We start from the raw sequence: 26,397 nt of genomic DNA, 5'->3' as shown, positions 1-26,397 counted from the left end.
GAACGCCCTATTTAAGTACACTGCATGACAAACAAATATTCCGGTGTAATCTGCGGTGAAAAGTGCGTAGACGACGGCACACATAGCCTTCAATAACCGCTATACTGTTACAGTCGACTCTATAATATAACTGCAAATTCTACAATCTGATCCTCTGCTTCCTCCTACTGTTTCCCTTCTTTTGGCCCCAATTTTGCCACTGAAACACACCCGGCGCTTATCTGTTCTGGACATCGTATGTCCTGCCCAACTTTACGTCTTCCACCAACTACAATATCTGCTACCAGCGCTCGTATTGTATTACAGGTTACCGTCGCGCACTACGTCATCGTTACGCCTATAATTTGCCTTTTCGTTGGTCATAGTGCATACGTGCTTTATGTGAATGCCGCCGCCACTTGTCAGAGACACTATATAGCTCTAGATTAGCGTACTTAGGCGTTGGGTCGATGGGGGCGAAATGCGAAAACACCCGTGTACTTTGATTTAGGTGCAGGTTAAAGAACCACAGGTGGTCTAAATTTGCGGAGTCCCTCACTACGGCGTGCCTCATGATCAGAAAGTGGTTTTGGCACGTCAAACCCCATAATTTAATTTAATTTAGGCAAGCGTTGGGTGACGGAAACCACTGGGCGCACAAAATAAAGCAAAGCAAGGACAAAAGAGCGCGGAAGGCCCACAATGGAGGTTGCGTCCTCAAACGCTTGGGTGTGTGTGGCTTGGGTACCCTGTTCTAAAGCTCTCTAGAATCTCTGAAGGCCCCCTGCACTACAACTACACTACACTACACTACACTACACTACACTACACTACACTACACTGAAGCTCAACTCGAGCTTCAGTGTAGAGCGGAGGAACCCCGCGTTGCGCACCACAAAAGCACTGGTGGGGTTTCTAAGAGCTACAGGACCGGGGCAAAAAAATTTTGTGAATAGCTTTATCGCATGTGCGTGTGTGTATGTGGACGTCGGCGCTGTTTGCGTGCTCGCTGTGTATACCGTAATTATCACCCAGCAACCTGGAGTAGCATGGCAGGCTATAAACCAGGCTAGCATATCAAGCCTGTTGTCAAAGGCTGCAGCTAGCACCAGAAATAGTTTTTCGTTATCTCGGCGTGGAAAGAGAACCGACGGAAACAGCTCAAGTGTTCAGAGCTGCGTCGACGAGCCCGTTCTTCTCGTTGGGGCGGTGTTTCCAGCCGGCGTTCGCGGACTCATTGTAACGCAGCACAGAAGCTCAAAAATGCTCTCACTATAACGTGGCGCCGCGGTTACCATCGTGAGCCCCGGTTAGGAGAGCGTCCCGGCGGTTCCTTTCCGCGGTGGCGCGCGGTCGATAGCCGCGGCTGGCGCGGGCTCCCCTTTCGGCGCCACCGGTGGCGGGACGGACCACCCTCGCTCTTCCGTCCAGCCATTTCCTTTTCCCGTTTCTTCTTTCGTTTTCTTTTTCTCCTTTCGCAGGTTAGTTCCTCGCGTTAGCACATCGTTCTCCACTTTTTTTTTTCGTTCTCTCCATCTTCTTCTGCTTGCCGTTCAGCGCGCTTCATTGTTCCTTCTTCCCTTGTTGCTTCACAACCCGTTCCGCTAAGCCCCTCCTCCCCCACTTTCCCCTGTCGCCTTCCATCATCCCCATCTCTCCATCTGACGCCGGCTATAGTGTCGCGCCGGGGCACGTCACTACAGCCTCTTGCCTTGGTGGCCCGCAGTCCTTGGAAGCGCCGACCCTTTTCCGTCATCCGCCATTTGTTCACGATGGACGCAACGGAATGCCTTCACCATAACGTGCCATCGATTGACACGGCCCAGCCGGCGGCGGTGACAAAAATGCATCTTCTCTGACGACACGCGAGCATCCGTGCTGCGGGAACGTTCCCGGCAGATGAAAGTGGAGACGCGTTCCCCAAACTGCTCTTCGGAAGCAGCGCCTGTGCGCCTAAAGATCGCGTGTCCTGCTATTTTCTTGTTTGCGGGGTCTGGGGGGGGCAAATGGGGGGTGGGGGAGGGGGGGCGGGGCTTCCTTCGCCTCTGTCTGATCGTTGACCTGCTTCCGACCTCCTTCTCTGAAAAATGCTGTTCAGTCTGTACCCTATATGTTCGCCCACCTCTGTAAGTGTCGCTGCATGTTGTGCTTACGCGAGCTCTGTTGCTAATTCCTATACTCGTGGACGTGCTGTAGAGAATCGCATATAATTGCCTCCACCGGAATCTCGTATAGATTTCCTTAGTTCTGTAAAAGACAATACAAAAAGTCGTGTAGTATTCTACAGTAAGGTCTGGACATAAAAACTGGGTCCCGGAAAACCAAGGGCAATCTACCAGTGTCATAAATGTTCAGTGCCATAAATGTTATTCCTCTCCAAAGAATCCCTGGTTACATCAGGATTACTTAATAGCTTACGTAAAAAAGATGACTCAAATAAAAAAAGTTAAAACACAACCATTTCATCGGCGCTTACAAGATCGCTACAAACAATATTGTAACACCTTGAATACTCTGATAAATAATGCGAAGAAACGCTATTATCAAAATGATATTACTTGTTCTGGTTCGACATAAAAAAAACAGTAGCGTTTCATCAATTATTTTCTCAATAAACATAAATCCTATTGAAACTAATATTACTCACGAATGATCCATTATCTCTACCCCAGTAGACATCGCTAATGCATTCGATGAATACTTGTGCTCCATCATTCCTGTTCTATCTGTTCCCCCAGACAAACTGGTCATTCATTTTTTTCTTCTCCCCCACAACTCCTGAAGAAGTAAAGAGTATAATTATTAACCTGAAATGCTCTAGTGCTGGTGTAGATAATTTCATTCTAATCCCATAACATTGGTTGCTGATCTCATTCCGAATGTGCTCGCCTTCATAATTAATCTAATTTTTCAAACCGGTATATTTCCCAGCGCGTTAAAAATAGGTATGGTAATACCGTTATTTAATAAGTGTGATAAATCACTAATTTCCAGTTACAAACCAATTTCCGTTCTTCTAATTTTTTAGTAAAGTTATTAAAGAACTAACCCACATTCGTCTAACTACATAGAAAAAATTGTTTCACCCTAAGCAATTTGGATTCCGTCGCGGCTATTCAAGAAACCTTAGTATCGCAGCGTTTGGGCGTGTTGGTATGACATGATGAGGCTCATAGCTCACGAAAGGGCCAGGACAAAGAAAGACGTGGCAGTGCATTTGTGTACCGCGTCTTTCTGGATCCTCGTCCTTTCATGCGCTATAAGCCTCATCAACTAACCTTGCTCTTATTTATTTCACTGATAAGTCTAAAATCGAATTTGAGAAAAGTAACTACGTTGGTTTTTTTTTTTTTTAGACTTCACTAAGGCTTTTGATACAATTAATCATGCTATTTAATCCTCTAAATTGCTTCTTATGGCATTGAAGGAAACCATCTAAACCTCTTTCAAGGTTACTCATCTAATCGTCATCAAATAATATACATTTCTGATATTTCTTCTAACAAAAGAATAACTAACATCGGGGTTCCACAAGGCTCAATTGTTGGTCCGCTTTTATTTCTATTATATATTAATGATCTACCTAAATATCTAACTTCAACAGAATGCAACCTATATGCCGATGACACCACTGTTTTATCTTCGGGTAACGGCTCAAGCAATCTCTCAGCGACCCTTAATGTTCATCTTGTGGATATTTCAATTTGGTGTGCTAGAAACAAATTTCTAATTATTCCTTCCAAAACTAAGTTATCTTCAGTTCTAGACCCAATAGTGACTCGCAAGTTATCCCATTTTTTATTGATTTGCATGCTATTTATCCCTCCAACCACTATTGATTCCTCGGTATCTAGCTTGATTCGTGCTTAAAATTTAGGTTGCGTATCCATCAACTACAAAGAAAAAGTTCATTCGGATTAGAATTCTACTCAAACCTAGGTGTTATTTTGATTTACCATACTCTGGTTACTCTATACTACGCATTCATTCATAGCCATGCAAACTATTGCATAACTTCGTGGGGTCAAACGTGTCATAAATCAAGCCATCCGTATTATTACTAAGAGTAATCGCCGATCACATGTTACAGAACTGTACCGCGATCTTAAGACATTCTGCATTACTAATCTTGTGAAATTAAATGTTTACATATTTGCATATCGAGGAATTAAAGACCACCACCTTCTAAAATTTGCTTTCGCGCAAGGACTTACCAATACAAATAACACGCGTTTTTCTCTAAACAACAATTTTTTTACTTACAAAAGTACACACTAACTACGGTACCCAAAGAGTTTGTGTTGTTTTAATTAAATTGTGGAATTCTTTTCCGGGCAATATTAAACTGCTGTTTCGGTGTCATCATTTAAACGTTTGCTTCGTGATTTTATTCGTAACCAATAACAAAATTTCATTAATGAAATAACCTGTCCTTTATCGTTTTTTTTTTTTTTTTTGCTGAATAATTACTATTTGTTTATTGACTAGAATTGTTTAACCGCTGAAAGGATTGTACTTGCTTAATAATTTTATTAATAATTGTGTAACTGCTCATATTTTATTGTAACTGTTTTTTATTACTCTTCTTTTTGCTGTTTAGTTGTTTTACATTTCATGTAACGTGTTATAGGAGGTTCTCCTTCTGTACAATATCATACCCACCTTTGTATATGCATTTTGCCAGAATGAACTTCAAACTTCAAGCACTGCAAAAAAGTGACCGGTCGATTCATTTTTTCGCTCTCTTGCGAAACAAGGACTCATGGTGCGGAGAGCACAAGCGAGATAAATATGTTACTTTCTCGTTAACGTGTCGCAACGGTTGAGTTCTAGAATAGCCCGTAACATTTGCAGTGCTACTCACGGAGTGCGCTGGTACAGAAGTTTTTCTTACGAAATAACGTACTCACGCGGGCATTTTAGAATTTGCCCGTGTATGTATAGTAACAGCTCATCGAACTCACTGAAGATCGAGTGATAATGCCAGCCATGTTTAAGCGCACTTAACCTCATTCTAAACACACCCATACATGAAAATTGATTGATTGATTGATTGATTGATTGATTGATTGATTGATTGATTGATTGATTGATTGATTGATTGATTGATTGATTGATTGATTGATTGATTGATTGATTGATTGATTGATTGATTGATTGATTGATTGATTGATTGCAAGATAATGATGCAACCCAGAAGCTAATAAAAACGCTATAATGAAGGGTGAAAGATTAGCTCTAACAACTCGGAAATTGTCAGCGTGCACCTACATATCGGTGCATGAGCGCTTTTCTACCACTTCCGCAGGAATGGATCTGCTGTGGGCGGGAATCAAACCCACAACCTCCTTCTCAACACTACTTAAAACATTGTGTACAATGTGCCACCATGCCGAATGCTTTATAATTGGATTTACGCTCATGAAGCCCGATTCAAATCGACTACGAGGAGCGAACGTCGCTATCGAGCACAGAAAATGTCGGTGCATTTCCGGTCCACTTTTCTGAGCCTTGACCAGACGTAACGCAATACCAGGGCTTTGCCGGCTGTTGTGTACATGCCGAAATACCCTGAATCGCACCCGGCTAAAAGTAGCAGGATTTCAACGCAACAAAAAAGCTCATTCATTCAAAAAGGGCGCTGCTATAGAAGTGAACTACAATATACAAGAGCGGAGATAGCCTAAGACAACCGTATACATATGGGGCTCGTGCGTTCTATCAGAACCGAGTCGCGTAGCTGCTGAAACGCGTAGGTGGCGCCTGCCACGAATGTCAAGGTTGATGAAACGAGGAGCGTGCAAAAGCAATTTTTGAAGCTTAGCTGTCTACGAAAAGCGAATAGGCTCTGAGAGAGTCTGCACTTCGCTAGAGATGAAATCGACGTGCTGGAGGCTCTCTTCCGACGTGACACTCATCAGTCTTGTAGCGCATGCGTTTGAATCACTTTTACCGTTCTTTCTTCCCGAAGGCAAGCATCAAAATTCACAATGTCAGCGCACACATTTGCAGTTCAGAACTCCATACGGTGTAAGGTCGCGAGGCGGCTTCTCTACAAGCATACATTTCCTACGAGTGGGCATTTCCGTTCAGTGATGGATAACAGGCGTTCTGAGGGGGTTTTGAGGTGACTGGCGCAGGCGATGACACGGTCTTGGCCTTGTTGCTGCTGCGCGAGGATAGCGTCGATGCCGTGTCCGCTGGCGTCCGTTCGTCCCTGTGTAGGCGCTGTGGGGTCAAAATGCGTTAAGATGGCAGGAGTAGTAAGAAATCTGGTGAGCGTTTGGAATGCATCCGCTTGTTGAGAACCCCATGGAAATTCGCTTTCCTTCTTCAGAAGCTGTGTTAGCGGAGGGGCAATGTTGGCAACGTTCTTGACAAAACGTGGAAAGTAAGAACACAAGCCAACAAAGCTCCGGGCGTCTTTGGCCGAACGCGGTACAGGGAACTCTTTAACGACACGAATTTTGTCGGGATAAGGTTGGGCGCCGCGAGAACTCACGTGGTGGCCTAGGAGAGTAATTTCACGACGGCCGAAGCTGAACTTCGAAGAGTTCAACTGAAGGCCAGCACGTCGGAAAACGCCAAGCACTGCCGATAGGCGAATCAGGTGGCTCTAATGTGTTGGTGAAAAAAATATCACATCATCTAGATAACAGAAGCATGTCGACCACTTGTAGCCACGAAGCAGAGAGTCCATCATTCTTTCAAACGTAGCGGGGGCATTACATAGCCTAAAAGGCGTAACCTTAAATTGAAAAAGACCATCAGGTGTAACAAATGCGGTCTTTTCGTGGTCCAGGCCCTCGAAAGAAATCTGCCAATATCCTGAGCGGAGGTCGATGGAGGAGGAGTACGTAGACCCGTGAAGACAGTCGAGGGCGTCATCAATTCGAGGCAATGGGTAAACGTCCTTGTGTGTGAGTTTGTTCGAGTGCCGGTAGTCGACGCAGAAGCGCCAGCTTCCATCCTTCTTCTTTACTAGAACGACAGGTGATGCCTAGCTGCTAAACGAAGGTTCAGTGACGTTTTTGGTGAGCATTTTGTCGACCTCGCGCTGAATCACTTGACGCACAACATGAGACACGTGATAGGGAGGTTGTCGGATGGGTCTGGCGTTTCCAGTATGAATCCAATGAGTTACGACGGATGTATGGCCCAACGGGTGATCATCAATGTCAAAGATGTCGCAATGGGACATCAACAGGTGCCCGAGATCGGCAGCGTGTGCTGGGACGAGGTCAGGCGCTATCATTTTGTCAAAACTGACATCGGTTGAACTGGACGAGGAGGTGGCCGTAGTGAAAGACGAAGAATCGTCTGTAGCGACTGCAGAAATGGCATGCTCATCGACAGAAAAGACGTTAGCCCGTGCCATGCCTACCGGAATAATTTGCGTGCACCAGCTAAAGTTCAAGATGGATAGTGGCACTGTGTTATTAGTGACGGTAACGAGGGTGTGGGGAACGGTGATATGTCGAGCCAATAAAGCATCGGATATTGGAGTCAACAAGTAATCACCATCGGAAATAGAAGGCAGGGAAGTCACGTTCACGTACATAGCAGCTTGAGGTGGCATTCGAACGTGATCGATGGAGCACAAACGTGGTCGACATGTGGGCGGAGCAAAGCGGCAGGTCGAGCTAGAGCACACCACTTCCACAATCAAACAGGGCGGAATGGGCTGATAGAAAGTCCATGCCGAGGATGATCTCATGGGAGTATTACTTGAGCACAGCAAGTAGTACAGCCGTGGAGTGGTCGGCGACACGGATGCGTACTGAGCACATCCCAAGAACAGGAATCGTTTCACCATCGGCGACACGGATGGTTGACAACGTGGGTGGTGTGAGGACCTTTTTCAAATGATGACGAAGCTCTGAACACATCACAGATATCTGTTCGCCCGTGTGAACGAGAGCAGCGACGCGTACATCGACAACCTTAACATCTGTTAGGTTACGTCTAGTCGGCAGTGTGGTCAGAGGATTTTGCGGACAGGTCGTTAATGCAGCCTCGCCTCCAGGCGCTGCATCGTCTATAGTTTTCCGAAGGCAGACGTGCAATCCTCTGGCGACGACGGGCGGCGGAATTGGGGCGAGCGAGATGACGGACAACGATAGAGCGGCGAACGGGACTGGTGTCCACGCGGACATGGTGAGCGTCGATATGACATGGTGCGAGTGTAATTGCTGGTGGTGTGCGATTGTGCCAAGTAAGGTTCAAAACGGTCAGGATTGCTCTCAGGGCGACGGTTATGAGCACAGAGTGCACGAGGAGGCTAGGGCCAACGGCTGTTGCAATAGCGTGCGACGTCAACTATACGATGGCACCTAAAGCAAATAAGCCGGTCATCGGCAGTCCTCCATTCCGCCTGATTGCGACGTCGTAGCGGGGGCCTCGGGCCTTGAGCCTAGAAGACGGTCAGTTGGAAGTGAAGAAGTGATAGCACACACAGAGTCCAAGCCAACACTGGACAGCTCCTGACGAACGATGGCCTGGACAAGTGGCATCATCGGAGACGTAGACTCAACGGCGCAGGAGCACGTGGAAGCAGGAGACATGGCCTCATTTTCGCGTCGGATAATCTTGGTGACATGTTCCGCGGTGAGCGCTACCTGTGGTGCAGGTACATCTTCGCACGGCGATGTTGCTGTCGTGTTAGACAGTCGCATGAACTGGTGAGCGATGCGTCGGCTTTTGGCGTTCTCAAAACGCTTGCACTCCCGTATGATGGAGTCGACCATGTTGCAGTCCTTGCAAATTAGCATATTGAATGCATCATCTGCTATTCCTTTCAAAACGTGTCACACTTTGACTCCGTCATGTCATCTTCCGCCTTGCGACAAAGGGCCATCACATCCTGCATATAAGAAAGACAGGACTCCGTAGATATTTGGGCACGAGACGCCAGCGGCTTCTTCGCCGTGGCCGTACGACCGACGGCCTTTCCAAACAGATCACGCACCTTTTGCTTGCAAGAATCCCAACTTCCGATTTCAGCTTCATGTTTCCCGAACCAGACCTTTGCTGTTCCATGACCGTATCGTCCCATCGGTTGTTCTTGCTTACATGCTCGTATAAGGCCAACCAGTAGTCAATATCGACATCGTCGGTTCCGGAAAACGTACCCGGATCCCTCTGCTGCACAAGGACAACCGTTGACGTTGCCACCTCTGTGGAAGAGGCCGCCTCTTCTGCCAGTGTGTAAAAATCCAAGCGACGGTCGCTGCGGAGCTCCATCGTAACGAGTTCTTACCCCGCACCTCCACCAGAAATGTGACGTAGATAAAGAGTAGGCAAAATTTTATTTACAAGATATAGACGAGAAGTCACAGCCAAGATAACAGAATAACCACAAAACACGAACGAGCTCTTTCAGTCGTCCTCTTCGTCGTCCTGCTGAGCACCTTCTTAAGAATGCGGGAATGGCGCGTAACAATATGTAAACAAAAGCGATGGCACCTCCTCGAGGCGCTGTAACTGTCGTTTCCAGTTGCCATACAAACAATAATACGAAAGCAGCATATTCCGCATGATGATCGGACGAGGAATTACAAATAAAGTGCAATTCAGGCAGACCACATGCCTGATGCCTGTCCATGTAAGCGAAGTTTTCTTAGTTTCGAAGAACGGTGTATTGAAACGCGACACATGGCAAGTACTCTGCAGAGGCAAGTTCTATTTACTTAAAGAATACTACGGCGTCCATTGCTTCGGTTCCTCGCATATGATTGCGCGTTATGTCGCTGTGCAAACAGTAAAGTAAGGCGCATGCTTAACAACTTCCATGTTGACAATTGCTCTGGCGAAGATGTGATCGATATATCTACCGAATCTCGACATAGGTATCGCGTCATCTAATATCGGCGAGCAGCTCTCGCTACCGCCAGAAAGACTCAGGGCTGATAATAATTTTTGAGCGTTTAAATCACTTGTTTATCATAAATTCGTGCGTAAAACGAATATAAATACACATAAAAGACAGACAGTGCACAGCCTTTAGTCCAGCACCACAGTCGACCGGGCCGGGTTCAGTATTTCGCGTTAATTATTTTGCCTCCAGAAGCCTCGTGCCTTGTGTGTTATAAAGAGAAATACCACCATGATTCCTAGCCTGGGTGATTTAATCATTCCACAGAGACAAGATGTGACACATCGGCAGCACGATGCAAAGCATTCGATCGTAACACAGGTTGCAAGAAAACACGGCAGAAAATTGAAAACAGGCTTCAAGACAGTATACGCTGCATAAGTACTTGTGCTAGCGTAGGTACGGGAAGAACCATGGCGTAATAGCTCGAGGACGCACCGGATTCGACATAGGATTTCACTCACACACCACGATAGCACACCACAGCTCATCATACAAGAACACATACGAACGTCGTATTGAGCACAGCCTGTATTGTACAGCTGCATGAAGGCCCAGCCGCACTCCGATGAGGCCATTGAAGTGGTTGGTTAGATTGCGAACCAGAAGAAGCTGAGCCTCGATAATTTCGCCATCGTTAAGGCGGCTCCGAATCGGAGCCAAACTCCATCTCAGCCGAGTCACGCGACGTCGCCTTGACTTTTCTTTTTTTTTTGGTGGTGGCGGCGGCCTGGTATTTGTAGGTATAAGGAGACTTTCATGTAGGTTACCTACAGCACTGACTCTGTTCTGTAATGGACGACGTTGATCCACCATCAGGCGACAACAGTGGTCGCTGCATGTTGGACACTAGTGTGTAAGATGCCTTTCTGTCTGATTATGCGAGATGCAGATGGTGTGTTTAGGTCGTCAGCTCTGGCAAGTGACGCAGTGAGTAGATCAGCGGATTGGGTACTTTTTCTGACGTAGCGAACAGGTTCAGTTGAATGTTCTCTGAAGGCTGCTCAGGTGAGGGGCTCGAAAACTGGTAATGAGGCCGAAGCGACTGAGCTATCAGGCAAAAGGTATGCTTCTTCTAATCAAGGAGTTTCATCCTTACATGGTCTTTGATCCGCAGGAAACTGCGGTTTCAAGGAACACGAGGTCCATGCTCCGAAGAAAGAAGGCTCATCTGCAGAACCTGCTGTCTCAGAAGACACACTTTGATTAACAGGTGAAACTGTATCAGCAGCTGAACCACTAGTAGCTTCGCTTGACAGAAGTGGGAAGGTAGAAGGACGAACTTTTCGAAGCTCGATAAACAAGCTGTGTGAGCGTGGTGTAGGCTGCAGAGCGCGGTTTGATCAAGGAAGAGCTGCTGCATAAGGTGGCTGGACGCAGGTGCACAGTTGGATGCTCACTTCTACAACACCTGCAAAATTTGTGGCATGACTCCATTTCATGGCCGTAGACGGCACATTTCAAGCATCGAAGCGTCCTGCAAGCAGCGCAAAACGTTCCTTCAGCCCCTCACTAAAGACAGACTGGCTTCATGCCCTTATACTCAAAAATAGCTCGGAACCCAGTAATCATGAGCATGTTAGGCGGGGGCTTATGGGTTTCAAGTTCCACCGGTCGTATTCCATTTGCAATGTCGCATCAGAGCATGAAAACTAATGGAACATTCCATGGGACGAACAGGAGCACTCCAAAGCATCGCCGAAGTGTTCTCCCAAGACTCGTGTTCCAATTGGCGAACAGGAGTAGGAGCGCTGTGATCCAATGGCAAAAAAGGGACAGTCCGGCGAGGGCAGTTCGAGCTACTCCCGCTCCAAAAGCGGAGTGCGAAGTAAGTCATGTGACGCCCAAACTGCTTCATTTTCTTTGATTTTTGCTTGTGTTTCCGTCGTTTTCGTTCGTTTTGCGGCAGGAACGGGGGCTGAGAAGCAAAGTTTGCCCTATAATGACCACGGGAAGGTAAACAGTCCGGTCACCTGATACGCATTCGCCCTCGTATTTGTTCTCGGAGCACATGGAATGTTTCAGCAGGGGAGCAAGCTGTCGCACTCTGACTGTGCTACTGCTCCGTTCCTGTTCTGCCAATGGATTGTGCCATATGAAAAAGCACTGACCCCTGTATTCGGGAACTCATCTTAACTTCAAGCGCATACTTGACTTCGACAGGCGTCATCTAAATAACACCTGCCGTGAACTCGCCGAAGGAAACCCAATGAGCGCCCTGGGCACGCTCTCGCTAGGCGCATCTAGTTCACGCCAAGCGTGCGCTTAAAGATGCACTTCCGAATATCGTTGTCAACTTTCAATGTAGTCTAGTTTACTTGGGAACTTCTAATATGTATTATCCTGAAAAAGCTCGGTGCTTGTTCTCGTTGGCCTCCAGATTTCGGAGCGATATATAATTAGCATTGCAGGCAAACGTAACACAAATGTCCAGAAATAAAAATATTTAGGCTTTGTTCATATTCTTTAATCAAACGTCTCCGAATGCAAGCTAATGCCTGAGACTGCGCCTCTTGATGTTTGCTGCTAGTGGATACCAATGTTGTCGCGTGGCGTCGAAGATGGAACACTTCTGTAGAGAGAATTATGCAGATCCTGCGCACTGCTGGAATCGGTGTACGCGAAAGTTTCATGAGCCAGCAAGGCAAAATGGTGCATTAAGACAAGAAACACGCTGCAGATTTCAGTGGCGAACGTGTATAGCAGCCGCCATGGTTGACTGCGCAGAGTTTATTCAACATTGAAAATTGTTGAATCGCCGCAAGACACAAGGTGCTCAACTTTCTAGAAACGTGCCGGAGAGCGATTAGAGACGCACAGCGAATTCTACCTTTATCTGTACATTTAACTTCTATCTGTATCGTCAGCTAGAAGTTTCCTACGCTCACTTTGCACAAGGGGAATCCGTAAGGGCGTTTTATTCCACCCTTCTAACCTAACCTAACCTAAAGGTTAGAGCATCGCTTCTGTGCTGACAGAACCGGGCTCCAAACTAACTGTCGGGTATATATATATATATATATATATATATATATATATATATATATATATATATATATATATATATATATATATATATATATATATATACCTTGCGGAACCATTTCCATGAATTGCGGGAGCGTGGCGTTTTGACGCCATTGTGTACCTCCTCAGTCGTTAGCGCTTAGAGTGTACCTCGAAAGGGCAGGAAGAAGTTAAGGAAGCTTCGATTTGAAACACGCACTTGTTCACGCGTTTTAATTTTTGCCTCGTTTGTGATGCAGTTCGAAACGCAACTTTTGAAAGACGTTGGTCGGATGTTACATGTAAAGGCCCATATTCCAGCGGTGTACGTCTTACCTCTTGCTTTCTCAAGCAACTCAGCGATGCCATGACAGTTCGAACTTGTTACATGAACACGCCTCCGCATGCTTCGTTGCTACTAGTGACGCTTGAGTGGCTCGAGTAGAGCCCGAAGTAAATATTGCATTTCCGTCTACTTATAAATCAAAATAAACCAAGTTATAAGGGACTGAGAAAGCGTAGAAGGTGCTTCAACGGAAGCTGAAAAAGAGCGGACGCACAAAAATATCGTCACTCTCGCCACGTACAAGACACCGGGGTATACAAAAGCAGAAACGTACAAACGCAAAAATAACTATCGCATTTCCCGATCCCACGTTCTCGGACGTCGGCGATGACGGCAGCCGACACGTGTGTTCACAGCACGTTGCATATTTGATGCCGTCGGTTATCGTTCCGAGACCGGTTTCCCCCCGCATGGACGCGGCCGCCATCTAATTCTTTTTTGTTTGTTTGTTTGTTTGTTTGTTTGTTTGTTTGTTTTTACTCCTTTACTCACTTTGTTTCTTTTATTCTTTGGCGTGCTTCTTGGGTATCTGTCACGGGCGGCCATCAACCGCGTCTGGATGCCTCGAAAAAGAGCAGTTTTTCGTCGATAGGCTGCTGCATTGAGGGGCCATATAGGAGCGGTCACGTTATCGATGTTACGACAGCGCCGCAATAAGGGCAGCGGAGGAGGGGGGAGACGGTGGTGGGGTCAGCGGTAAAAAAAGTACAAGAGGGTGGTGCGGCAGTAGGACAGTTCGTACACATCCGCATATTGTAATGAAAAACAGCAGGAGAAACAATGAGTGAGACACACCCAACACTAACGTTGGCTATTAAGTGGGATTTTATTACACGGCCTCAAATATACGTCAACATGAAATTCTCTTAAAAGATAAATTATAGCTTTGTACCTGTTAAGCTTACCATAAATGAAAATTAACTTTACTGCGGCATCAACCTCTACCCACTTTCGTCCAGGGAGAACAGCCATCCCGTGGTATTCCTGTGTGCTAAAGATCACGCACAATAACGCGTGGTTTGGCTGCGCTCCGCAGCGCATCTACGCCTACCATGGCGGTAGGCAGCAAAGAACACCGGCACGAGCCATATGTCCGACCGCGCGTTCCTAGGCGCATGAGTGCCGCAGAATCGGCGCCGCACTCGGAAGTGCCACAACAAGCGCCCAATGTCATCAAGCCGGCGACGCTAGTTTTCAACGCTGCCCTACCTTCCAGCGCACCTTCAGTGAATACGGCTGAGACAAGCGAAAGTGAAGCCAAGAAACACGGGTTGACGACGACAAAACATCTACCTATGATCTAAGTGAAGATGAAGACATAGACTGCGATGAAACGCCGTTCTCCTTGGTAACGTATAAAGAGAAGCGGCCTGAGGGAATTCCAGTTGCTTTTCGTCCCTCACAGGAAGGACGCAACTTCTGGCAAGTGAATCCATACCGAGCTGCGTCGGAAATTGTCTCCGCGGCAAAAGAAAAAGTGCAGTCTTTCCGCCTGAATAGAGATGGAAGTTTCTCTGTCAACGTTACTTCAGTCTCATCTGCAAGACATCTACTATTGATGAGCGAAGTGGCTGGGTTGGAAGTCAAGCCATTCATTCCGGCGTCTTATACCAAGAATGTTGGCAAGATACGCCATGTGCCAGTTGAGTATACGGAAGAACAACTGGTTGACTTCCTGAAGGATTTTGGAGTGACATCTGCCCGTCGTCAGGCACACTACAATCGCCAAGAAGACGGAGCGGTAGAATCACGCCCTCTGAGAACTGTCATCCTCCATTTCAGAGAAGACAAACCAATGCCGCAACGAGTGTATTTAGGTTTCACGAGTCACCCCGTAGAAGAATATAATGGCCCTGCTCTAAGATGCTACAACTGCCAGAGATTTGGACACCTACCGAAGAACTACCGCAGTCAGCGTCGCTGCAAGATATGCTCAGAAGACCACAACCATTCAGAGTGCAAGTCTGTGTGTCAGCCAAAGTGTGCCAACTGTGGCGGAAACCATACAGCTTACTACTCCGGGTGCCCTCAGAGCAGAGCGGCCTCAAGGTTACGCAGACATGAGTTAAAATACGGAAGGCTGCCTCCTCGTAATGCGCCCCCACCCAACCTTGATGCTGTAAGATGCGTGCCTTCAACTCCTAGCAAAGAAAAAGAGCAAGGGGTCCATATGAGCTATTCTGCAGCTCTAAAGCACTCAGGTCGACAACATTCTGACAGCGAGCGGCATGATCCACCTTCAGAGAATGCTACTCATCTTGCCCAGGCTTCGAGTGAAATTCGCCGACCTTCTCAGCAACGCCCTCAGCCATTGACACAGCAGTCTCATCTAACATCTGAGCGACTACCTCAGCATTCGCCTCAACCAAACCAGTCATCCTAGCGACCACCTCAGTCAACTCTTCAGCGACCTGCTTCGAGCACGCATGGAGCTTCAGCGTCGTTTGGTGACGCGTCTTTACCCGTAGCACAGATGATCCTGCCCATGCTATTCACAGCTCTGCGTGCAATTCTAAGTGCCATTCCACAAGCAAACAACCTACCAGAGGCAAAAGCACTGCTTTCTATGGAATCGTTGGTGCTTCCACAACCACCAACAGCTCCACGGCAGGCTTACAATGAATAATTGTTACAATGTTTTCGTATTTCAGTGGAATGCTAATAGCCTCCGAAATAAGTCAGCTGATTTTCGCAAACTACTAGCTCAACATAACTTTCCTGTTTTGTGTATACAGGAGGCAGGCGTAAGAGATGACTTTCGTCTTTCAATCTATGTTATATATAAATCATCGCGCATTGCTGGAAGTAGCAGAGCGATGTTATACGTGAGAAAAGACCTGCCGTACTATTTAATACAGTCGAGCGATTTAAATGTACCGGAGTTCGTAGCATGCAAGATATCTTTTAGAAACACAAGCGTCACAGTGATCAGTCTTTATCTACAATGTGCTAGCAAAATATCAGTAGACAGCTTGGTGAATGTGTTTGGTATCGCAAACTCACATGTGCTGGTTTGTGGGGACTTCAACGCACATAACGTCATCTGGGGCAGTGAATATAACGATTCCCGAGGAAGCATCATAGAATCTGCCGCAGACAAAAGTAATCTGATCGTGTTAAATGACAGCTCTGCAACGTTCTTGCGGGGGTTTCGTTACTCAAGCTGTATAGATGTTACGCTCTGCTCACAAGACCTTCTTGATGGCGTTGAATGGTCAACGGACATAGAAACGCACGGTAGTGATCATTTTCCGATCCTGGTAAAACATCGCCTCATACGGAGTGAGGGGACCCGGCGCTACTCAAAATATACTAATTGGCAAAGCTTTCGTCACCATTTAAGTAACTCATTGGGCGAAAATCCGAGCTTTCAAAGTTTTGCAAATATATTGTGTGAGTCTTACGAGATTTGCACAAAGCAAGTCATTGTTCCAAATGAATACGCTGCGGTCGACGGGGAATATGAATGTCTTAGAGCAATTAGAAGACGCGCAGAACGGGCTTACCGCCGCAGTGGAAAGCTGGATCACTACAAGATGGCACAGAAAGTTCGGTCAACTTCGCGCAGACGCCTACAAAAATTAGGTACGAGAAGGTGGCGAGAATACTGCGCGTCGTTGTCTCCGTTTACTCCAGTTCCCAGAATATGGTCAGTTGTCCGATCTTTTAGTGGTCCAGTCACCCAGAACCATCCCTTCCGAGCCCTTGCAGTAGCTCGAAGCACTCCGGAAATATCTGTTGCTGACGAATTCTGTCAACTTATATCCAGACCAGGAAATCAGTTTACTTGCCTACAATTTACAAGTTCGACAACACTAGCAGAACATAAAGTTCGTGCGTGCTTTATGTCACAACATCCTAAACTTGACTGTGGGTTTAGCCTAAATGAATCAAAATAGGCTCTTTCGTCATGCCGTACAAAGACAACCGCAGGCCCAGACGTATCTGATGTTAAAGGAACTAGGCCCAGTAGGAAGAATGGCTCTTTTGGAGATATTTAATGATATCTGGATAAGAGACTCTTCCAGATTCATGGAAATTAGCCCGGGTAATTCCAGTACTAAAACCAGGAAAGACTTCCCTTTGTCTTGACTCCTACCGACCCGTCAGTCTCACAAGCTGTTTTTCCAAACTAATGGAGAAGATGATAGACCATCGACTGCAGTGGTGGTGTGAACACCTAAATGTGTTTTCCAATTACATGACCGGTTTTCGACAAAATAGGTGTACAATGGATTCAGTATTAGACTGCCACATGCGTCGACCATGAACGTAGTTGCGGAAATGTGACAGTAGCAGTATTTTTAGACATTCAAAGAGCATTCGACACTGTAAGTCACATACACATCCTTGCTGGCATGTTAGAGCTTGGACTACACGGTCGACCACTGCGATGGGTATCAAATTTCTTGAAAGGCAGAAAAATATTTATGGAAACAATCGAAGGAGAGAGTAATTATCACAGCATCACGCAAGGCGTTCCGCAGGGCAGCGTTCTCAGTCCATTTTTATTCAACTCTGTCATGGCAGCCTTGCCACTAAAACTCCCGTCTGGTCTACAGTATTCGCTGTACGCAGATAACATCTGCATATGGACCTCTGAATCTCATATACAAGACATTCAAAGAACGCTGCAAGAGGGTCTTGATAGTATCGACACATTTTTAAAAGAAAGAGGCATGAGTCTTTCATACGCAAAGACAGCCGTACTTCCTTTCACTAGACGACAGCCGAATAATTTCCGACTTACGCTTAATGGGCAAACTGATGTTTGTGAAAGAGCATAAATTTCTTGGAGTTATTCTTGACCGCCAGCTAACATGGGCTTCACACATCCGCGCAATTGAAAAGCAGACCAATGCAGTAATAAACGTACTTCGGCGACTCGCTGGCACAACGTGGGGGGGATCAGTCTCTTCACTACTACAGGTTCATAACGCACTCATAAAACAAAGAATTACTTACTCGGCACCTATTCTCCATGGTTTATTGCAAACTTCTGAGGAACGTCTTCAACGTTTACTGGCAAGAGGGCTGCGAGTGTGTCTTGGAGTTCCGCAGGCTACCTCGAGTTCTTTAGTAATTGCAGAAGATCGTCAGCCACCATTTCCAGTCATACGAACGGTTGAAACATGCCGACATATTTATCGCATCTTAACCCAACACGAGCAGCATCCATTAAACCTCGCGCTTACCGAAAGAAACAAAAGCAAAATTCACGATGTTGTTCGAGAACATAAACCATTATTACCAAGATTTGAATTATGCAAAGTGGATGTTTGTTACCCTCCCTGGATGTTAACATGTCCTAAAATAGAAATATCGGTTGACGGGATTATATCTAAGAGAGACATGTTCATAGTAGCCGCACAACAGCTGGTACTCTTCCAAATTTACTCCTTATATCCCCAGTACATCCACGTTTATACAGATGGTTCGTGACATAAAAATTCCTCGACTTCAGCATTCGTCATTCCACATTTAGCGCTAGACCAAACATTCAAATTATCCCGAGAGCCATCTTCCACCGTGGAAGAACTGTTTGCAATCCTGTGTGCTTTGCGCTTGATAACATCAGAAAAACATTCGCAAGAATGGGTTATCTTTAGCGATCCGCAAGCCGCTCTCACATTACTACAGAGCAATAAGAAAAATTATTTGAACACTTTGCTATTGTATGAGACACTCAAAGAACTTACGAAAGCAAGCGCAATGAACCACATAATCGCATTCCAGTGGATATCTGGGCACTGCAATATTCCTGGTAATACTGCAGCGGACGCAGCTGCGAATCGGGCGTACAATAACGTGGAGACAACCAATCTTCCTCTATTGCGTAGTGAAGTCCGTCTGCTCCTGAGACAGCTTTCTTGTCGCCTCAGCAAAACTGCCTGGTTTGATCAGCAAACTAAGAACTCGGAGTTATACTTTATAGACCCATGTATAAACTTATCAATGCCGGAAAATCTAAGAGACAACAGAAAATTTGAAACATTGGTACACCGCCTGCGTCTTGGTACTGCATTTACGAAACACTTCTTGTACAGGATAAAACGTGTCTCTAGTCCGCAGTGTTCTTGTGGCCATCCAGACGAAGATGTGCATCATCTTCCTCTCGAGTGCACGAAATACGCTACACAAAGAACGGTACTGAAAGCTAATTTGTTTATATTAGACAGAAGACCATTCAATCTAAAAAAGATACTTGGCCCATGGCCAACTGCGGGCCTTCAAAAAAGAGCGTTTCTTGTTCTGAAAAAGTTTTTAGAGGACACCAACATTTTGGGAAATTATTAGGTATCAGATATCAGAATACGCTAAATGAGTAACACAAACGTTGTTCGTGGTTCATAATTGGTTTATGTGGTGATCGCAACTTTTACGCAATATGTATAATTCTATTCTGTACTTGCAGTGCATTACATGTGTTGTGTGTTTTGGCTGTTCAAGACATCTGACTTTATATAAGCGTATGTGGACTGAACTAATGCACAGAACTTTGCGACTCACCCACTGTTGGACTGTATATTTTTTATTCATCCAGTGTTCTACAGAGTGCCATATTTCGTGTCGCTATTCTCCGTTTTTATGTAAATTTGGTTCCTTTGCAAAGTGACGAGGAGTAGCCGGTGCCACCATAAAGGCGCCAACCTCTCCTAATATTCATTTCAATAAAAAACTTTTGGAGAACGCTTTAGCTCCGTCTTTAAAAGTGGAGCGCCGATAGCATTCAAAGACCCCTGACTGCTTCTCACGCTTCCGGGCAACCGCAGCTTATACGCAACCGTAACGTCAACCGGGAAACGGTTTCGGAGAAATCTATGCACAAAGGCGAACTTTCTGGCAGAAGCGCGGCCTCTTGCGTGCGTTAATGTGCCGCTATTGTTTCGTACTTTTGATATTTCAGTCTGAGAAGACTTAATATAAAGGCGTGCGCTGTCGGTATTTCATGGTATTCGTTTGTGGGCTGCCATTCTCAAAATACCGAGGAATAGCTTTGCAAACAACGCATGACAAGGTACGTCCAACTTTAGTGATAGAAGATCAACTTTAGTGCCGTGTAGAATTAGCCTGGTTCGGGATGATTTTCTCGGGCCGCGGGCGCTGGCGTCCACGCCGATACCGCATTTTCTGCGACGTGAGGCCCTACGGCTATCGCGTTAAAAAACACCGCTACAAGCGAACACGCACCTCAAGTGCAGCCATCCTCTCCCGTCTCCTGCAGCGCCTGGTGCTGGGAGTAGAAGTGCGGCTGACGCTGGAGCATTGTAATTTCACACGAATCCTGAAATATAAGCATTTCCTGGGAGCTACATTGCATGTATTCACTGCGAATGGAGCCGACAGCTTTGGCACTGCTAACATACGCTATCTTGAAAAGCCTGCATCCTTGCTCTGATTAATCTACAGATTTCATCTGTATATCTAAATGGCAATGTGAACGAGTGCAACATAAACGAGTAGTAATAATATTCTTTAAGTTTCCTTCATACGCTTTAAACTCGCGTCTCTGAACGCGAGGTAAATATACATTCTCTTCTTGTTTGAACGCGAATTATACAGGGTGCTTCGTCTTTAGCTGCACCGATATTTATTTTTTTTAATTGCATGTGGCAAACAGTGCAGTTTCATCTCTTGACCTAAGTTGCTCGAGCAGGCGGCCATTACTTCTACGAGAAATCAAAATGAGTCATCGAATAATTAGCATAAGTACACTACTTATCTCTTTAGTTAACTTACGGCACAAATCTCAATATACGAATCGTAACCGGTGAGTTCGCAAGGCGAGCCCACTTGGAAAGAATTACCGCGAGTACTCCGGTTTCGAGATACAAATTTTCAAAGTGCCCAGCAAAGTGCATTGGCGTTCCAGGTATTTTTGTGCTTCAATGTATTAAACAGCATTTTTTTTTAAGTAAGCGGAACAACAGTGCATTTTTACAGCAAGTTTGACCGTGCACATATCTCGAAACCAGTGCCGGCGAAAGGACGGCAAAGAAATGTTTGTTTTTATAAAGAAATTACGCGCTGGAAGGCGCATATTTGTTGCAGCGAAGATTATAGGATACCACTCGTTTCATCACATAATTTCTCAGAGAACAGTGCCGGTCACCAGCACATCTTAGTGGAAACACGTAATGGTTATATAAGCCAATGAGTTACATGCTATGTGTTGTCGCGCGCAGCCAGAGGTGCACCGTTCCTCCTCCGTGCCTAGGCCACGAAGTGATTTAATAAAAACTCGAGGCTAATAAAATAAACACTAGTAAATCACATTAATCAAGTCGCAGGAAATTTTTACTATTGCAAATTAATTGTGGTCGTCTCTCGTTCATTTTTGTGAGAAGAAAAGTTGAACGAGTTGGTATAGGCGGATTTTATGTAACTATCTCAAAAGAGATGGAGCAAAAAATTAAGAAAAAAGAGAGAAAACCTAAACTAACCTCCTAACTGCCACGAGGCATTCCGAAAAACTGATAAAAAGTGCGAATTTTTTAAGCTAGCATTTATTTTGACATCGTTTTCTAAAAACATATCATACCAGGAATGCTTGTAGCACTTTTACTTATCTTCTTCCAAAATATAGCAAAATATATTGTGCATTGTTATTTATGTGTCAAAACGACGAGGCAGTTCAGCCAATGCCACGGCGAGCTAACTCGTCATCATAAGTTAATGGACCAAACTTATGTGTCTGTTCTGCTTGTGCTCCGCATATTTTCACGCTGCAGTTATACTATATGTTTGTTTTTGTTTTCTCACCTTCCGTAGAACTTTCCGATCTCTGGATAACCGAACGCGTAGCTAACGTTCTCCTTTCTGCGGCGCATTTTAGGCACTCAAGAAGAACGTGGCAGACGTCTTCGATCTCGTGGCAGACGTCTTCGATCTCGTGGAATACGTCTTCGATCTCGTGGCCAAAGCAGCACTCGGGAGAAGTGAAGCGGCGTATCCTGTGTAGATGATGATGATCAGTGAACTTTATTGAGAGCAGACGAAGTTGTGTGGTCGCCTTCCTTGAGGGTGGACTACACAGTCCAGGAAGCCGTGTGACCTGGCCACCTGCCTAGCCCTGTGCATCAGCTGACGCTAGTCATCAGAGTTGAGGTTGGTGAGCTGGGTCTCCCACTGCTTTGGTGTGGGGTGCTGGTCGTGAATAGGAGAGTTGTCGGTGTTTCGGGCGTCACACTCGTAAAGCATCCTGTACAGAAAACTATTTGTATATCCCACCTCCCAGCCGAAGCCTGGACCAAGGCAAGCAAACTTGGACGATTTGGGAGGCGCTCCTTCAGAACCCAAAAATCCACTTGAACCATGGCCATCAAGTCACCTACAGCAAAAGTCGAACATACTCTTAACAGACTTTTTAGTGAACGCAGAGATAAATCACGGTTTGCGGGAAGTAATCTTGTACAGTTGTATATGAAGTGACGCACTTATTCTCTGTACTGTGGACAGAACTTAAACTGAGCTGTGTTGACATAACCATCCATCGGATAACTCTTTAACAAATGGATGAGTGCTACGAAGTGTACACATCATTCCGTTAGTGGCATGAACAGAAGTCAAGCGAGTTCACCGTTGCGGTGTTACCTTTTATTTTCATTTTCATGTTATTTATTTATTAGTGTGTCAGCGTTAGGAATGTCAAAGGGTAAAAGAGTGTATGTGTGGGAAGCCGGTCAAGCGGTATATACTCGTATATAATGGGAAGAAAGGGGGTTAACCGAGGGGCCTGATTTTTATTAGTCATATCATGAGAAGCCAACAAACACTAACACAAAGGACAACAGGGGAAATTACTTGTGCTTAATAAATGAAATAAAGAAACGATAAATTAATGGATATGAAAGTGGATGAAAAAACAACTTGCCGCAGATGGGGAACGATCCCACAACCTTCGCATTTTTAGCTGGGATCGTTCCCCACCTGCGGCAAGTTGTTTTTTCATCCACTTTCCATTAATTTATCGTTTCTTTATTTCATTTATTAAGCACAAGTTATTTCCCCTGTGTTGTCCTTGGTGTCAGTGTCTGTTGGCTTCTCATGATATGACTAATAAAAATCGGGTCCCTCGGTTAACCCCCTTTGTTCTCGTGTATTACATAACTAGGGTCTCGAATCCGGCAACATTGATGCCTTCAGGTGGCATGTGTGGGTTTATTGACCGGTTGCCTTCACCCAAGAAGATCACGCTCTCGTGACGCCTGCGGCAGAAAGGATGCTCCACATCCGCCGCCAAGGTTTGTGAGTGGTGGCGCTGGCTAACACTCCCAGGGTTAATTTATTTATGGGGTTTTACGTGCCAAAACCACTTTCTGGTTATGAGGCACGCTGTAGTTGAGGACTCCGGAAATTTCGACCACCTGAGGATCTTTCCCGTGCACCTAAATCTAAGTACACGGGCGTTTTCGCATTTCGCCTCCATCGAAATGCGGCCGCCATGGCCGGGATTCGACCCCGCGCGACCTCGTGCTCAGCAGCCCGACACCATAGCCACTAAACAAACACGGCGGATAAACACTCCCAGGGTTCTACTAGGAAACATAAATACCCAAAAAAGTGGATGGAGAAACGGCGCCGCGGTAGCTCAATCGGTAGAGCATGGCACGCGAAATGCGAAGGTTGTGGGATCGTTCCACTCCTGCGGTAAGTTGTCTTTTTATCCACTTTCATTTCACATCATCATCACATCACATCACTTTATTACCTTAAAGACCCCGGTTAGGGGGTATTACATAAGGGGTGGGTTTACAAATCAAGGTTACAGAGAGTGATCTTCATGAGAAACAAATGTAGTTAAGTTGTCCGCAAAAGTTGATGAACACGTGATGGCTCCACTGTTCCGGGGAAGGCCATTCCAATCCACTGCTGTGCGAAGAAAAAATGAGGCTGCAAAAGTAGTGGTGCGAGCACGTGCGCATGCGATTGAGTAAGGATGGGACGTACGGGGGGGATATGCGCGCCGGTGGGATGATATACGGTGCTTGATTGAGCGGACTGTGAAATAATCTGTGGAACAAACAAAGACTGGCGATGCGGCGACGCACAGAAAGATTAGCAAGATCAGTTTTACGTTTTAGGGATGATATGCTTATGTCGTATGAATATGAAGAATGGATGAACCTAGTGGCACGATTTTGTACAGATTCTAGTTCGTTTCTTAAGTATGCTTGATGCGGGCTCCAGATGGGTGCTGCATATTCTGATTTCCATGATTTCCATTAGTTTATCATTTTTTATTTAATTTATTAGGCACATATATATATATATATATATATATATATATATATATATATATATATATATATATATATATATATATATATATATATATTGGTAGTCAGCGGCAATCATTTTTACGATACTTATACCGTATTTTGCCAGGCTCACCGCCGACGCTCGGATGCACGTAGAAGGACCGGCCGTACCCACTAGCAAGATTACGGGCAGGTGCAGTTGAGGATCCGTTCGGCGCACGCGCTTCGCCGTCCTCCTGCGCTCTGCAAGCTGTCCTCATCACGTCACGAGCGTTATAGGCCTTGCTTCTGCCGCTTGGTGTCTCCTCCGTCGCTTAAAAAGCCTGCTCCCTCAACGGACACTTGCAGTCAGCGGCAAACACTTTCAGGATACTGATACCGTATTTTGCTGTTGGCAGGTGAGTTTGATACACTGCCTGCCTATTGTTTGGGTTGGTTTGCCGCTGACTGCACAACAGTGTCTCATCTGTGTGGTTCGATCGTGTTCTAACGCTATACCGGATGATGGAAAATGTTTGACATGCTGTACTTGTAATACGAGCTTTCATATAGGAAATAGTTGCTGTTCGATTGCTGAAGGCACGTTTGCAAAGATCTCGTCCGCGAAACGTGGCACTGTCGTGCTTGCAAAAGCGGCACAGGAAGCCACTCGTCCGGTTGCGTAGGTTAGGCTGGCAGGGCTATCGCGCAGCAGTTGAAGGCGGTGAACGAGAAGCTTGACAGCTTGGGCACAACTGTCAGTACGCCTGCTGTGAAAGTGGGCGAGCTGTGGACATTTGGGGAGGTCTGCGCTAGAAGTTGAGATGCTGCTGAGGAAACGCAGAGATCTGTCGGTTTTTCTTTCCGCTAAATATGACTCCGCAGCCTCCTTCGTTGAATCCACCAAATCGGAAATGACAGAGCTTCGTGCCCGGGCAGTGTCTCTGTCGTCGACGGTGACTACCGAGGCGGAGCAACTTGACGCAGCAAACGCAGGGTTTAACGACTTAGAACAATACAGTCGTAGGTGCAATTTTGAAATTCACGGCCTTCCAACTAAATATAATGAAGATTTGACTTCGTTCATTTCGGAACTTGCAGTGAAATTGAAGATATCTGATTTCAAAGTAGCAGACGTCGCCGCCGTACACCATTTGCGCACTGAGGCGTGACACCCCGCGCTGTTCTGGTCCAGTTGCAGAGCTTTTCTGCGAAGCAGAAATGGTTTGAGGCACGCGGGGGAGCTCTGTCTGGTCTAACGCAGGTGGGAGTGCTTCCACGCCTGTATTTGAATGATGATTTAACTCGTGAGAACCGAGAGCTCTTTCGGATGGCACGGTTAAAGAGCAAGGACGAAGTTATAAGATTTGCTGGACAAAGAACGGTAGAATTTTTGCAAGGACATCGCAAGGGGCATCGCTGCCCAGAATAGATAGAAAGTCTGATCTTGGTTAAATTGTTTGATTATGAACAGTTGCGGCTTTCTTGTCACTGCTAACGTTTCCGAAGCTCAGAAACTTTATGAGCCACAAGAAAATGCATTGCGTATAAGCCATGTCAATATACGTGGCATTAAGAAATATTAGGATCGATTCGCCGCTTCAAGTGTCCGCTCTTTTCTTGTGTGTGTGTTTTTGTCTTGACAGAAATAATCATCTCATTGGAATGTACTATGCAGTATACTCTGCCAGGCTATCAAATGTTTACATACACACGTCCTGTAGGAAAAGGGGGAGGCATCACTGTTTTTGTTAAAAATGAGTGGTCAGTTTTGGAACTGTCGTTTTTCGTTCACGCTGAAGCTGTAACGCTTCGCTTGAGCACTCCTCAGCTATCACTTATCATTTTTGCAGTTTATCACCCCCCGCGCTTCAACGCGCAGTTGTTTCTGTCTACGCTAGATACTGCTTTATCATCACTTTCTCTAGATTAACATATGTGCCTGATAAGCG

General features: G+C 45.8%; 1 long non-coding RNA gene across 1 annotated transcript in view; it reads left to right on the top strand.

Annotated features, from left to right (window-relative positions):
* The window catches only part of LOC140218369 (uncharacterized), a 179,313-nt gene extending 156,543 nt beyond the window's left edge, over positions 1-22,770 (top strand). The window contains exon 3 of the long non-coding RNA XR_011894645.1: positions 22,042-22,770. This is a non-coding gene — a long non-coding RNA (uncharacterized lncRNA). The remainder of the gene's footprint in view (positions 1-22,041) is intronic.
* Positions 22,771-26,397: the final 3,627 nt, after the last annotated feature.

Source organism: Dermacentor andersoni, chromosome 5 (assembly GCF_023375885.2).
Source record: "Dermacentor andersoni chromosome 5, qqDerAnde1_hic_scaffold, whole genome shotgun sequence".
NCBI lineage: Eukaryota > Metazoa > Arthropoda > Arachnida > Ixodida > Ixodidae > Dermacentor > Dermacentor andersoni.
Note: the sequence above shows the minus strand (reverse complement) of the source record. Positions and strands in the feature narration are given on the sequence as shown.